Source organism: Chiloscyllium plagiosum, chromosome 2, assembly GCF_004010195.1.
Source record: "Chiloscyllium plagiosum isolate BGI_BamShark_2017 chromosome 2, ASM401019v2, whole genome shotgun sequence".
In the NCBI taxonomy this organism is placed as follows: domain Eukaryota; kingdom Metazoa; phylum Chordata; class Chondrichthyes; order Orectolobiformes; family Hemiscylliidae; genus Chiloscyllium; species Chiloscyllium plagiosum.
The window spans coordinates 18,277,985-18,294,194 of NC_057711.1; the positions used below are offsets into that span (position 1 = coordinate 18,277,985).

The following is a 16,210-nucleotide window of genomic DNA, read 5'->3' on the forward strand; positions in this document are numbered from 1 at the left end:
AAAAGTCCTCCTAAACCATAATTACCATTTAGTCACTATATTGTAAACATGGATGGGCTAAATGGCCTCCTTCTGTGTTAGAAATGCAGTGCTTACATAAGTGTATAGTCTGCCTATAATTCTTCAATAACATTATTCTGTGATTACAATGTAACTGGTTAAGGGAACATGAAGAACACAGTGTGGTCATTTGGTGCTGTGTTTTGTCTTTGCTTTCAAACTTCAAGCATTTATCCAGCAGTTTACAATTATTTCTTTTTTTGTATTTTCTAGGTAGTATTAATCAAAGTAACATTTCCGCAGTAGTTCACTGCAGTTCGAATATTTGGCTCTTGTATATATCACGTTGCACCTCAGTACATCTGTTATAAGGTTACCACACCTGTGGTCCAACATTTCATATTACATGTAATTTCATGTCTGGGACTAAAAGTAATCACTAAAATATTCTCATTACATTGTTAAAATTTATGGGGCACAAGGGTAAGAGGAAGAATGGTGTAATTATGCGAAGGATGATATAATTATACAGACTGATAAAACAGAGAGGGAGTTCCTTGGCCCCATTTTACCAGCCCTGGCCCTTTGACATGGCTATTCAAGTTCCACTTCCATGCTCTGTCCCCATTGCTCTGCACATTTCTCATCATCACGATGTGGCAATTCTGGTTACTGGCAGCATGGTGGCACAGTGGTTAGCACTGCTGCCTCATAGTGCCAGAGACCCGTGTTCAACTCCCGCCTCAGGCAACTGACTGTGTGGAGTTTGCACATTCTCCCCCGTGTCTGCGTGGGTTTCCTCCGGGTGCTTCGGTTTCCTCCCACGGTCCAAAGTTGCGCAGGTCAGGTGAATTGGCCATTCTAAATTGCCTGTAGTGTTAGGTGGAGGGGTAAATGTATTGGTGGGTCGGTGTGGACTTGTTGGGCTGAAGGGCCTGTTTCCACACTGTAAGTAACCTAATCTATACAAGAAAGGTTGGCAAATAAACGTATGCAAAACCCCTATATTAATACTGGCTTAATTTGCCCATTCTAATTCCAGTCATTGGTTCTACATCATTCCAATATAACAAAGAGGATAGTGACCCAGTTTGCAAATTCCATTGAACTATAAGAGTGGAGATTTCTTCATTTTGTACACTGCCAACACAGTAAACTGAAAAGAGCCTCAGGGAGATTTGGGTTTTGTTCTTAATGATCAGATGCACATAGAACCGAACAAAGTAGAATCGGGAAACAGTTGGAACAAAAATGTATAAACACACTTAAAAAGGAAATTAAAGTTATATATGATTGAGACTACCTAAAGCTAACACAACGTAGTAAAACTTGCTTGTGACAATCAGGTGCAGGATTCTTTCACGAAAAGTTTTCATCTGTATCTGCTCTGTTTATACGCTTTCTCGCTTGTTCCGAGACAAAACATTTGCTCACCTGTGCTAATATCTCATCAGGTGGCTTGGCGGAAATGTTTATTTTTGTTCCTGTGAGGAACCGCGGGATTGTTTTCTATATTAAAATGTGCTATCAAGGGTAAATGCTGAAAAGGTCATTCCTCTCAGGGAAGAGTCTAGGACCAGCCAGTAGTAGTCTCAGAATAGAAAGGCACCAATTTAAGACTGAGATGGGGACGAATTTCTTCTCTCAGAGGGTTGTGAGTGTTTGAAACACATTGCCACAGAGACCCACGGGGGCGAGCCCTGTTCCTATTTCTTATGATCTTATCTAATTTCAAGCTCTGAATACCAGTTAAGTGGTTTTCAGAATAGTTTGGGACCAGAAGCATGCCAAGGTAATTCCCTAATGTTGTAACAGTTATTTCTTATTGTAAGGGCCAGAGTTTTCCGCATTCACTATAGTTGACCTGGAAATTGTGCTCAATATGTACTCAAACAAATTTGTTAATAACCAACCATAACATTTGCCTTGAACCAGCATAACCAACAGTTCTGACTTTTACAGCTTTGAAAAAAAATTGAACTGATTCGAACATTGAACATGGAACAGTACATCACAGGAATGGATCCTTTGGCCCACAATGTTGTGCGAAATATGAAACCAGATTAAACTAATCCCTTCTGCCTGCCCTTGGTCCATATTCTTGTATTCCTTATGTATTCATGTTCTTATCTAAAAGTCCCTTAAATGCCCTTCTTATATCTGCCTCGATCACCACCCCTGGCAACACATTCCAGACTCCTAAACTCTGTGTAAAGAACTTGCCCCTCTCTTCTCCTTTGAACTTTCTACCTCTCACCTTAAATGCATGCCCCCTAGTTTTAAATATTTCAACTCGAGGAAAAAGATTCTGAGCATCAACACTATCTATGTATCTTATAATTTTAAGCACTTCTGTCTAGTCTTCCCTCAGCCTCCACTGCTCCAGAGAAAACAACTCAAGTTTTTCTCGCCTCTCCTTATAGCCCATGCCCTTTATTCCAGGCAACATCCTGGTAAGTCTCTTCTGCAACCTTTCCAAAGCCTCCGTATCCTTCCTGTAGTGTGGCGATTAGAATTGAATGCCTTACCAAAGTGTTATAAAACTGCAACATGACATCCTGACTCATGCACTCAATTCCCTGACCAAGAATGGCCCTTTGCCTTCTTTACCACCCTGTATACTTGCATGGCTATACAGACTTGAACCCCAAGATCTTTCTGTATATCAATGCCATTCAGGGATCTGCCATTAACTGTATACTTTTCCTTAACATTTGATCTCCCAAAGTGCAACACCTCACATTTACCCAGATTAAACTCCATCTGCCATTTTTCCACCCATATTTGCAACTGTTCTATATCTCACTGTATCCTTTGGCATTCTTCTACACTATCCACAACTCCAGCAATCTTTGTGTCATTTGCAAACTTACTAACCCGCTAATCTACATTTTCATCCAAGTCATTTGTATATATTACGAACAGCAGAGGTCCCAGTACAGATCCCTGCGGAACACCACTAGTTACAGTTCTCCAGCCTGAAAAGCACCCTGCTAGCACTCGCTTCCACCTTCTATGGGCAAGCCAATTTTGAATCCATGCAGCCAAGCCACCATGGATCCAATATATCTTAATCTTCTGGATGAGCCTACAATGAGAGACCTTGTCAAAGGCCTTACTAAAATCCATGCATACAACATCTACTGCTGTATCCCCTTTGTCACCTCCTTGAAAAATTCAATCCAGTTAGTAAGACATGATCTGCCCTGCAAATGGTAATTCCCCCTAATTAGGCTATGCTTTTCCAAATGCGTGTAAACTCTATCTCCAAGAATTCTCTCCAATAGCTTCCCAACTACCGATATGAGTCTCACTAGCCTATAGTTTCCTGGATTGTCCCTATTTCCCTTCTTGAACAGATTGGTTGTTATATTTTCAATTGATTGTTTGATGCATCCTCGTAATGCAGTCAGAAAAGGAGTTTCTCTCCAAAAATAAGTATTTTAATAACCCTGTCTAGTCCACAATCTGTAAATTAACTGACTTTAAAAAAAGAATCACTTCAAAAAGCACCTCAGAATAATTTGCTAGTTACCTTAACAGTACACTAATTACTTTGTAAGTAAACTAAAACATTTTGTGAATGCTTTTACAAAAACATCTATTGATGTTTGATTTTGTGGTGAGAAACATTTAATTTTAACAACAGTAAAGTGCCCTGAACATAGTAAAACCCATCCCATGGCACTTGTACAAGAGCATCATCATACAAAATGTAACCTCAAAACACATAAGGCAATATTAGGTCAGGTGACAAAAATAATTGTCAAAGGTTTTAAAAATCATCTTAAAGGAAGAAAGTGAGGGATAAAGGCTGGAGGTTTTTAGATGGTATTTCAGAGATTGGAGCAAAACTAAGTGAAGACTCAGGTTAAGACTCAGGACATGAGTAGAACAACTAGTGAAATCCCACCAAGATCAGTAGTTTGATCTGGGGGAGTGGCCGGTATTGTCAGTAATTGTTGGTGGTTTGCAATGCAGTTTGTTTTTGTTATGGCCAGATCCAGGAGAGATTCCAATTTATTGCAGTTTCAGATAGGATATCCACACTGTCAAGTTCTTGGATGAGGACAGTTATACAGTCATAGAGTCATAGAGATGTACAGCACGAAAATAGACCCTTCGGTCCAACTTGTCCCTGTAAACCAGATATCCCAACCCAATCTGCCAGCACCCGGCCCATATCCCTCCAAACCCTTCCTATTCATAGACCCGTTCAGATGTTTTTTTTAAATTTTGCAATTGTACTAGCCTCCACCACTTCCTCTGGCAGCTCATTCTATACACGTAATACCCTCTGTGTGAAAACGTTGCCCCTTAGGTCTCTTTTATATCTTTTCACTCTCACTCTAAACCTATGCCCTCTAGTTCTGGACTACCCCACTCCAGGGAAAAGACTTTGTTTATATATCCTATCCATGCCCCTCATGATTTTGTAAACCTCTATAAGGTCACCCCTCAGTCTCCCATGCTCCAGGGAAAACAGCCCCAGCCTGTTCAGCCTCTCTCTATAGCTCAAATTCTCCAAGCCTGGCAACATCCTTGTAAATCTTTTCTAAACCCTTTCAAGTTTCACAATATCTTTCCAATAGGAAGAAGAGGAGAATTGCAAGCAATATTCTAAAAGTGGCCTAACCAATGTCCTGTACAGCTGCAACATGACCTCCCAACTTCCGTACTCAGTACCCTGACCAATAAAGGAACGCATACCAAACGTCTTCTTCACTCTCCTATCCACCTGCAACTCCACTTTCAAGGAGCTATGAACCTGCACTCCAAGGTCTCTTTGTTCAGCAACACTCCCTCGGACCTTACCATTAAGTGTATAAATCCTGCTAAGATTTGCTTTCCCAAAATGCAACACCTCGAATTTATCTAAATTAAACTCCATCTGCCACTTCTCAGCCCATGGCCCATCTGATCAAGATCCTGTTGTAATCTGAGCTAACCTTCTTCGCTGTCCACTACACCTCCAATTTTGTTGTCATCTGCAAACTTACTAACTATACCTCTTATGCTCACATCCAAATCATTTATATAAATGATGAAAAGTAGTGGAGCCAGCACTGATCCTTGTGGCACTCCACTGGTCACAGGCTTCCAGTCTGAAAAACAACCCTCCACCACCAGCATCTGTCTTCAATCTTTGAGCCAGTTCTGTATCCAAATGGCTAGTTCTCCCTGACTCACCTTCATTATTCACCCACAGTCTCTGTTGATCGTAACAAGATTCATTTACAAAGGAGTCCCTTCCTCGTGGGCGCCTTTCCCACCATACTTGGTCTAATTCTGTGAAAGAGCTTTCCATTCAGTCCCATTCCCCTCTATATTCTCCAGAATTCTGTAAAATGTTCCCTTTTACAACATGTATTACTGCCAGTTCAAAGATCAGTCACCAGTTAAGAACCTTTTTTGCAACACACTGTATTGCAAGTCTTTGCGAGTTTGGAGCTGAATAAAATATATGGAACATCTGCTGTCTCTCGGAAATTAGCAATTACTTTAGTAGCTTTATAATATACATTGTACAAGCACAGTTGGTCAACAATGAAAGCCTTACCCTTTCTTCTAAGCTTTCACAAGTGTGAACAGTACACACATTCAATAAGTTACCCATGAGTTTTAAACCTTGTTGGGAAAACTACCTGATTCAAAGTACTGTCATTCCTTTTGTTTAAGTTTCCTTCCTTGCCGTTTAGGCCTGACTAATGTTGTACGTCCTGGAACAAAGACAAGTGAATATCAAAGGTAAGGAAAGTATGTGCACTCAGTTGTTCTTAAACTCACAACAGGAGTAGGCAACAAATGTTGGCTGAATTGGCAGAAATGCCAAAATTGCACGACAGAATGCAAAGGAAGTGTTGCACCATTCAGTAATCCACAAGATTCACTAATTGCTAATCCACTCGTTGTGTCACAGTCAATTAATTACCCCACAGTGTCGTTTTTGTAATGTGACAGGCAACTGTGCATGTTAAGATCCAACAAAAAGCAAATGAGGTAAGTAACCAGTCAATCTGCTGTGTGTGTGTTTGTTTGGAGAGTAATCTTGACCTAGTACTCCAGGACAAGGGCACTTTCGTCTGTAAGTTAGAGTCAGTCCTTTCAAGACCAAACGGAGTTAGAGAGTCTAAACTTTCATTTGAAAACAACAATTGATTCTAGGTAAGTGTTTAATTTCAAATTTCAGATTGATTTTATTACTAAAATCAGAGCTTATGGGATGAGGTGAAAAGTCACTAAAGTTCTCCTCGCTCATCAGAGAGATGTTAGGTAGCAGACTAACCTGAGGTTCACCATATAAGAGAAAGTGAGGACTGCAGATGCTTACGCCCAATACAATAAGTCTCCTGCTCCTCGGATGCTGCCTGACCTGCTGTGCTTTTCCAGCACCCCATTCTCGACTGAAGTTCACCATAGTCAGGTGAAGGGAGAGGTTGAATAAGAGATGCTTTAATGGTTACCTCAGCCAGTGTAGGAACTAAACCTACACATTTGGGTGTTATTCAGTCCTGTAAATAAACCACCCAGCTAACTGACTAAGCCCCGCGACATAGAGCTTGGTCAAACATGATCTCAGTGAATGGCAGAACAGATTCAAGGGGCAAAATGGCCATCTGTTGTTTCACTGCTCCTGTTTTCTCAGTGGGATTGCCTTACTATTCTCCAGCTCCTCAGATCAACATTTTACCTGCATTTGCCATCAACATTCTATATAATCACAAAACATCCTCAATGCCAAATTTCAAATTGGTGACAAAGGAAAGAAACCAATGGATGGATCACAGAAAACAAATTGATGAACTGTTGTTAAATGAAAATTCTACCAATTTCATAACTTACACTTTGCAACTGTGTTATTGTTTTAGTTTGAACTCTCACTTGTAACAAGGGTTAAAATTGTAGCACTTTTAAGTGGAGGAAACAGAAACCTAGATTTCAATTTCTACCTCTTCCACCGCTGCCCAAATGGACTACTTTTACACTTAATTAGCTCTTTCTATAATCTCAAGACATTGCAAGATGAGTTAAAGTCAACCAAGCTTCTTTTAAAAGTATACAGTAAAGTCACCATAATCTTTCTATATCATAGAAATGTTCCATAATTCAAATAAAGGGACAGCTGGTATTGGTTTAGCCTTAGTGTGACTACACCTCAGGAAAGCGGAGAGATTGAATAAAAAAACTCCTTCATGATACCCTCAGCTATTGTAGGAGTTATTCTCATCCTGTTGGCATTACTCTATATTGCAAACCAGTAATTGTACCAACTGAGCTAACAGACCTCCGACAGTGTAGACACTGTTGTAATGTAGGAAATGTGATAGATAATGTGTACATAGCAAGATCCATACAGAGCAAGTTTCAATGGTGAGATAAGCTATTTTATCCCTCCATCGGAAGTTCTACTTAAGTGTTGACTGAGCTATTGGAAGAGGTGGAGTGGAGGGGGGAAGGGAGCAGATGTGGGTGGGGGTGGTACTTGCCTCATTTTTTTTCAAAAATGGGCGGGGATATTTACTGAGGGGGTTGATAGGGTCTTGGTTTAACACATCATTGGAAATGCAGCTGCCAATGTAGCCTTCCATCTTTATTGCACAACAACCAGGAATTTCACTAAAAAAAAGACCTGATCTACAACATTCTGGTTCAGAGCAAGTTTTGAGAAGGTTTGTAGCTCAGGTTGAGGTTCTGAATGTAGGTTTGCTCGCTGAGCTGGAAGGTTCTTTCCAAACGTTTTGTCACCCTACTAGGTAACATCTTCAGTGAGCCTCTCTCACTAGTATCCTTACATACATATAAGGAAGGATACATCTTCGACTGGGACAACACATCCATCCTAGGACAAGCCAAGCAAAGACATGCATAAGAATTCCTAGAGGCATGGCATTCCAACCAAAACTCTATCAACGAGTTAGACCCCATCTACCATCCCCTGAGAAAAAGAACAGGAAATGACATTACCACAGACAATGACATCATCAACCCAAAGAAACCCAAACATAAAAATAGACAGCAGTAATTATCAGCAATGCCTCACCTGAGGCCCACTGAAAATGTTACCTAGTAGGGTGATGAAACGTCTGGAAATGAACCTTTCAGCTCAGCGAGCAAGCCTACATCCATTCTGGTTCAGAAGTAAGAGTGTACAAACTGTGTCTATGTGTCAGAAACACACATTGCCAAAAGCTACTGCAATTAAGAAGAGAATGAATGCAGAGCTCCTCCAAGAGTAGATCAATGCTGCTGCAGGTATTTGTGCGAAAGCAGCAGGTCAATATTTTAAGATAAAAACTGGAAATTGTGGAGTTGTACAGCAAGTCATGCAGTGGAATTCGAAACAGAGTTTAACTTTTTGATCTGTGACCTTTCAAGGTTCAGCTGGCTCAGAAATGACTGACTTGAAACATTAACTGTCCTCTCAGCACAGATGTTGTATGACATGCAGAATACTTCCAATGTTCTCTGTTTTTATTTCAGATTTCCAGCATCTGTCGCACTTTGTGTTTGCAATTAAAATTTTGTGTTGGTTTGAGATAGGTACATGTTATGTACTACAGTTAGTGTATATTGTGTTGGGAGAGTGTCCCTTTAAGAGGTGAGTCATGTGGCACTGGTGAGTATTCAGCCAAGGCTGAGGGCTTGTTCAGATTTGTTTCAACTTTTGCAGAGTGCACAGCTTTGGAAAAAAAAACCTTTCCCTATTGGGCTGCAATAAATGGTGAGTTCATATTGTTTTTAGTTCTGACTGGATCCTAGTAACTGCCCAGTACAGAATACAGAAACAATCTGGTATTCTGGCAGTGAAACAAGTTAAAATAGAAAAAAGGTTAGGAATAGGATATTAAAAATTGGATGATTTGAAAGTGCAGTGAGTCTAGAAGAAGGATATAATATCCAAGATAAAATTGACAGAAAATTACTACATCTGCTTAACCTTATCATGAACCGTACATTAAAAGTTTGACTTTTTATGTTATTTTGGAGCAATTGTATGTAAACTGCTGAGTTGCGGGCAATATGCGATACCACGATAGTCAGTTAGTTGATGGTGGTTGTACTGCAGGCTTTACAGTTAGATGCAATACTTTGAAAAATGTCCTCTTGGGGACTGAAGCCAAGTGTCATTTAACTTCTTAGAGATTTAATTAAGATAAACACCACTCGTGAAATGTTAGAATTTGTTCTAATAATAGACATGAAGTTGAGTGGAGTTTTCTTAATGAAGTTCAACGTCTGTGTCATTGTAATAAAGAGGAACAGCATGCTCAAGGTTGAAAAGCAAAGACTGTTCAACATGCTTAGATGTCCTATTTGTCATTTGATTCCTTTTACTTGAAATGTTTATGTCAGTGAAAGAGACTCATGAGCACAAGGGTTTCCAGAGGGCAGCACATATGGATGGAATACAAGAAACACCTGTTTTGAGGTTTTGGAAAGTTGTCAGAACAATGGTTACTTGCAAAAAAATCTAGATTTTCTCCTCCTGCATCACTTCTTTGCAAAAAAAGACAAATAATAAGCATTATGTCTTAATTTTCTAAAATCAGAGACAAGAAAAGCAAGTTAAAATGGAGCAATTTTGGCTGGAAACACCAGTGAATTGTTTGTCCTTAGTATTGAGCTAGGGATTCCTTCAAAACTAACAAGGGGTTAACAGATCTCAGTAAAAGTGAGTTTTTTTTGAGTCCTGGAAAACTACAAAGCATTGGAGCACTGGTTGAGAAGGAACTCTTCATTAAGTGAGTTAAAGAAAAAAAATAAAGAAATTGTATTTACATTACAATTGTTCACATGTTCTGGATGTCCCCAAATTGTTTATGACCTCATATTGTCACTATGGTAACTAGGGAAATGGGACAGCCAATTTACACACATGGAGCTCACACGTTGTTTTTGGCAGTGATAATTGAAAGATAAATGTTGTCTAGGGTAACAGGAAAACTGTCCAGCTTTTCTAAAGATGACTGAGTATCCAAGTGGTTTGTATTAGTGAGTTCAGAGCGGTTCTGTGTTTAGTTTTCAGCTGAGTATGTTAAAGGGAGTGGTAGCCAACAGTGTCAAGATTCTGAGTGAATATCCTCCCCTGAGAGAACAGTCAGCAAAGTTGCAATCTCAACTTTGAATCAGCAGGAGAACCATAGGGTGGTAAGTGAAAGGTTTTAACACGGACATTGGATGACATGGACAGGACCTAAAGTCGTGCATCAATTCTTATGTGATTGAAAGAATTGTAAAACTTTCTACAGGTACATTCAAAGGGAACATTTGACTGAGATAAATTTTGAAGAATCAGTGAGCAATCTCAGCCTGTACTCCTTTTGATTTATGAAAACTGAAAGGTGATAATGTCAAAACTCTCCAAAATATGCAAAGAGATAGACAGAGTGGATAAAAGTCAGATGTTGACATTGTTTGGGGAGTGCAACCGAAACATTTGGACACCATTTAGGACTAAGATGAGAAGAAACGTTTCTTTATTCAGACAATGCTGAATCTTTGGAATTCTTTCACCCAGAGGCCTTTTGAGTGTATTTAATGTAAAAGGTGATAACCTTTTTCATCAGAGTTATCAAAAAGTTATGGTGTTTGTATAAGTTCAAAACATTAATGTGTTTGATGTTATTGTGTAATATAGTGGAGCCTGCTCCTTTCCTAAGTTCTTAGTATAGCTTTTGCAACCCATTGTTTTCAGAACTCACAATTGTTTGGATTTTAAGAATTGGTGTTTGATTTTTTTTCCCCACTGGAGGCAGTACTTTGTGATTTACTGATGAAAATCATGTGCATTTTCTCAGCAGTTAGATATTGATGCAGATAAATCTAAGGATTTGAGACAGATTGAGACAGTAAATGTGAACATAATGACAATTAATTGACTATGAGTGAGATCTCAGTGACCAATGTTCCTGATAGCATCGACACTGATCAGCAATCAGGACCAACTCACTTAATGTTAATATAACTATGATCCTAGCCAACAGCCAATGATGAGTAGATGTCATGCAATCCAATTAGTTTGACACACTAACAAAGCTTTAAATTTGCTGAGAATCAAATGCCAAGTTAAACTCCCCTAAATTTTGATTGCATAGTTGCCCTGGTCAATCATTAAAAACATTTATCAACTTTTGATCATTTTTGTTTCTCCAAGATCTGTTTCTGATTTTACATTTCCTTTTCATTACTTATACCCTTTCCTTCCAGCAGCCTGGTTGACCTTAAGGTAACATTTCAGATTTACTTATCTATGTTGTGTAATGCTTTACGTGCCTTGGTAAGTTATTGCCCCTTAACCATTCCATTGTTAGAAAATAGAATATAAATTTCTCCAATGTTTCTGTGCAATAGATCCCCTCTTTATTCTTGTTCTCTTTCCCTTTTCAAGACCCCTGTATGTTCAGTGAATTAACACAACATCAGACAATTGCAGCTTAGCATTTTTTTCTCCTGCCTAGATATTGCACCTTATTTTCTAATGGGTATTTATGTGATAAAATACTGACAGTGGGATTCCATCAGCTCAACAACTGAGCGAGCAAAAAAAAATCTCAACCTCTGAACTCAACTAAATTGTGCTTTTGCTATGGAGCAATAACTTCAGCTTCCCTTAAGGTGACTGCATCAGTCATAACCAAGGGGAGGCAATGGCTGAATGGTATTATCATTGGACTGTTAATCCAGAGACTAAGGTAATGTGGGAACCCAGGTTTGAATCCCACCATGGCAGATCGTGGATTATGAATTCAAGAAAAGAAAATCTAGAATTTAGAGTCTACCAATAGCCATGAATGTAGGAAAAATGCATCTGGTTCACTAATATCCATCAATGAATGACATCTGGATGATATGTGACTCCATGCAGTTGACTCGTAACTGCCCTGTGGGCAATTAGGGCTGGGCAATAAGTACTGACCTAGCCAGTGAATGAATAAAAAGAAAACACAAAATTGAAAGAGGCAGGATAGGTTCTAACAGATGTTTTAACCATGATCACAATTTGGAGGGTAAACATTTTCTGGTTCAGATTTACTTGTTTACACACTTGGGCTGACAATGCCCATCTCGATCTCAAGACCACCTCGCTTGACTCCTCCACTACAGTTAAAATTTCTGACATCCATTGAGCAAAGGTTCAGAAATCAGATTCTCACTGTTGAGATGCTGAGAAGTCTCTTCACATGCATTTGTATCTTTATGAATTGTAAAGTCACTATTGTCCTACTACACCACAGCGCTTGTCTGACATCCAGCACTGGATGAGTGGGTACTTCCTTGTGTTGGGAAGACTGCAGCCACTGTTTCTTTTTCTCACTCTGAACTCCCCTCCTGGATACTGACTAAATCCCTCTGCCTGGCAAGCGTCTGAGATTAAACCAGTCTGTTTGTAACCTGGAGGTCATTGCTTGATCCGGCGATGAACTTCTGACCTCATATTTGGACCAGCAGAAAGACTGCTTATCCCTGCCAACGTAACATCACTCGATGTCAACCCTGTCTCGGCTGATCTGCTAAAGTCCTCATTCATAACTTAGCTATTCCCCAAATGCAGGTATTCCTACAGAGTCATCCACACTAACTTTTGTTAAGCTTGAGGGCAGCTGATATACAAGGGAGCAAAGTTCCATTCCTTGACTTGGGAAAGTATGATTAGCATTCAATTCTAGTCTCCATGCTGTAGGAAAGATGTGAAACTTGAAAGGCTTCAGAAAGGATTTAGAAGGATGTTGCCAGGGTTGGAGGGTTTGAGCTATAGGGAGAGGCTAAATAGGCAGTGGCTGTTTTCTCTGGAGCATCAGAACCTTACACAAGTTTATAAAATCATGGTGGGTGTCATGATTAGGGTGAATAGCCAAGGTTTTTTTTATCCAGGGTGGAGGAGTTCAAAATCAAAAGGTATAGGTTTAAGATGAGAGGGGAAAGATTTAAAACGGATCTAAGAGCCAATGTTTTCATGCTGAAAGTGGTGTGTGTATGGAATGAGCTGCCAGAAGAAGTGGTGTAGGCTCACCCAGTTAAAATATTTAAGTCATCAGGATGGGCATATGAGTAGGAAGATTTAGAGGGATATGAGTCCAGTACTGGCAAATGGGACTAAATTAGGGCATCTGTTTGGGGTGGATGAGATGGATTGAAGGGTCTGTTTCCATGCTGCACAACTCTTTAAGTCAATGACTCTGTTTGCCATTGAACAAAAGTTCAGAAATCAGGTGATCACTGTTGAGTTGGCGAGTCACTATAGTTCTACTAGACCACAGAGCTTCTACTCATTAGAGAGATTACCATGAAGATTTATCATTCTCAAGCCCTCCCTTTGCCTGAGGCATGGTGACCCTCAGGTTGACCGACACTAGTCATATCTCTCCAATAAGAGAACAGCTTATATTCCACTAGGATTATGGTGATTTACCTGGGGAGCATATGAATTATACAACCTGCCAGAATTAACTTACCCTTCCCAATTAACTTTTGCCTAGTCAAGTTGCTTAACACACCAGAAACACAACTGAATAAAACAAGCATTTACCTGTCAATTTTGGCCTTCTGCTTTTAAGCTGGGTCTTCATGTCCACCACTATTCTGTCGGTGTCACGGTTGAAATCCTGAAATTTCTTTTGCTAACTGCATTATGGGTATTATTACACCAAATGGATTCAAGAAAGCAGCTCACCATCATATTATCAAAGGTGACTAGGATTGAGGAATAAATGCTGGCCACTGTCAACGAACCAGACATTGCTTGATTTGAATGAAAAGAATGTGCATGATTACAGGTGAAACGTGAGCTTCAACCCTGGCCTGTGTGTTAGTTAATGACCTGATATCTTATTGTGGATTACTGTGCGTAAGGGTCACAGTTCTGAAAACAACCATTCAAACACCCTTGCACTGTAGGTAAAAAAAGGTAAAGGACTCTCTCTGTCTGCTGAAAGTTTAAAGGAATTACACCAAAAAATAGCAATCAATTTAAATAATCTGGCCAGTTTTGTTATTTTCTTTTATTAATCCCTTAATGTTTGTCTATCTGTCTCTAGTGTGAATGAAAGTGTAAAGCATAGACATTAATTAGTTTACCTTGCTGTTTAATTCTCTACTCATTGTGTATTTAATAAATACTTGAAGTATTTGTTTGAGATACAAAACCGGTGTCTGGAATTAAATATTCACAATATCTAAGATTAGTTAATCAAAAGTCAGGACGGGAATGTTTGGAGTAACTGTTTGGTTGTCTTTGATGGTTTGGTTTTACTGTGTTGTGCATACAGAAGTAGGAAGTCTGATTTGGTTTGGCTGCCTGTCTCCATTTGGTAATAATTAGTCAACTCACTCGTTTTGTTAATCCAAGAAAGCCTACTCGAACTTTCTAAAGTGGAAATTTATTTGGATATGGCAAATTGGTATCCACAACAGTCGGAATCCTTTTTAAAACAAATCTTGTTGTGACTAATGGAATAGCCAAGGGGAGCCAGTTCACTCCTAATTATCTGAACGCTTCATGATTTGAGGTTTGGAACCCTAAAATAATAGGGAACCTCACCCTGGGACTTGTTGCAAAAAGTGGATCGTGGCAATGTCCCTTAACTGCTACAGTTCTGTTCAAAGAAATACTGAAGGACCCTGTAATTTATCCTCAATCAGCTTCCTTACTAAATTATCTCATTACTCTTGCTTGGGCCTTCCTTGCTTCAAGTTGTTTCAGTTCTCTACATAGCAACCACAACTGCGCATCAGTATTTGGTCTATAATTCTCCACACATTAATGCAGGTATGATACACCTTGAGGTGGTGAGAAGTATAATATAAATGTACTCTCTTCCATTAATAATCTTGACAATGTTATTCAGGAAGGTTTTTAATGAATTATCGGTCACTGTTGTCACATCTTCTGAAAAAAGTCTTCTGCTTAGAATCATGCAGTTCGTGCAGAGTGCCAAGTGATATAATTAAAATGTATTTTTCGCTGAGTTTGTGCTTGTGCTTTCACATTCAGTTCACCCCAATGGAGTGCCAAATCCTATCACAGTATTGGAGATGATGAACAAGGATTGGTGATAAAACTCTCGGTGAAGCCAAGACTTTGCACTGAATGTTCCACCCGTTGAGAGGTTTTTGCAAAATAGGACAATGCAAGGTTTTATTTGGGGAAAAAAAAAAGTCATTGAGTTATTACAGTAAAGAAGGAGGCAGTTCAGTCCAGTGAATACATGGCAGCTGTCAGTCCAGCAATCCAGTGCTCCAATGTAAACCTTTCGAGCTGATTTCCCTCTGTGCCGGTCCAAATTCCTTTGGAAATCAGTGGTTGTCTCTGTTACCCTGCTCTTGTCGGCAGTGAGTTTCATGCTATTGCTATTTGTTGCATGAAATATTCCATCACCACCCCCCCCGCCACACACACACACACACCCACACCCACACCCACATCACTCTTTTTATCATCTGCCATAATGAGGAAACAAATTGAATTTTGTTTGCTTTACAAATGGGAAGATCAGACAGAATGTTATTTTATTTCTCCATGACATGAACACTGCTGACTTTTGTGACCTGCTGAGTTATTTCAGAAGACAGCTAAGTGCCAATCACATGACTGTGATGAGTCACATGTAGTCTAGAACAGGTAATGATGGCAGATTTCCTTCCCTACTGGAGGGAACTGGATGAATTTATTTTTGGGGCAACAATTTATAATAGATTTATAGATTCATCATTGCTGGGGGCAGGCTCCATGTTTCAGATTTGTTAAATGAATTTACCCTGGTGGGATTTGAACTCAAGCCTATATTAGCCTTGATCTCCGGATCACTCGTCCAGTGATGGTTACCACTATATCCCGTTCCAGCTGAGAGAGGCTAGCCAGTGAAGACCACAACACATAGTGGGTGGATTTATCCGCTTCGCCACACCATTATCAATGATAAATGAATGTGGCAATGTATACTATTAAGCAAGTAGGGAGGCTGCAAAAGGATCTAGACAGTTTGGAGGAGTGGTCCAGGAAATGGTTGATGGAATTCAATGTGAGCAAATGCAAGGTCTTGCACTTTGGGAAAAAGAATAGAAGCATGGATTACTTTCTAAACGGTGAGAAAATTCGTAAAGCCAAAGTACAGAGGGATCTGGGAGTGCTAGTTGAGGATTCTCTAAAGGTAAACATGCAGGTTGAGTCCGTGATTAAGAAAGCGAATGCAATGTTATCAATTATCTCAAG

General features: G+C 39.6%; 1 long non-coding RNA gene across 2 annotated transcripts in view; it reads left to right on the forward strand.

Annotated features, from left to right (window-relative positions):
• The first annotated feature begins 8,645 nt into the window (after positions 1-8,645).
• LOC122565312 overlaps positions 8,646-16,210 on the forward strand; it is a 151,333-nt gene continuing 143,768 nt past the window's right edge. For both annotated transcript variants that reach the window (XR_006316129.1, XR_006316130.1), the window contains exon 1: positions 8,646-8,722. This is a non-coding gene — a long non-coding RNA (uncharacterized LOC122565312). The remainder of the gene's footprint in view (positions 8,723-16,210) is intronic.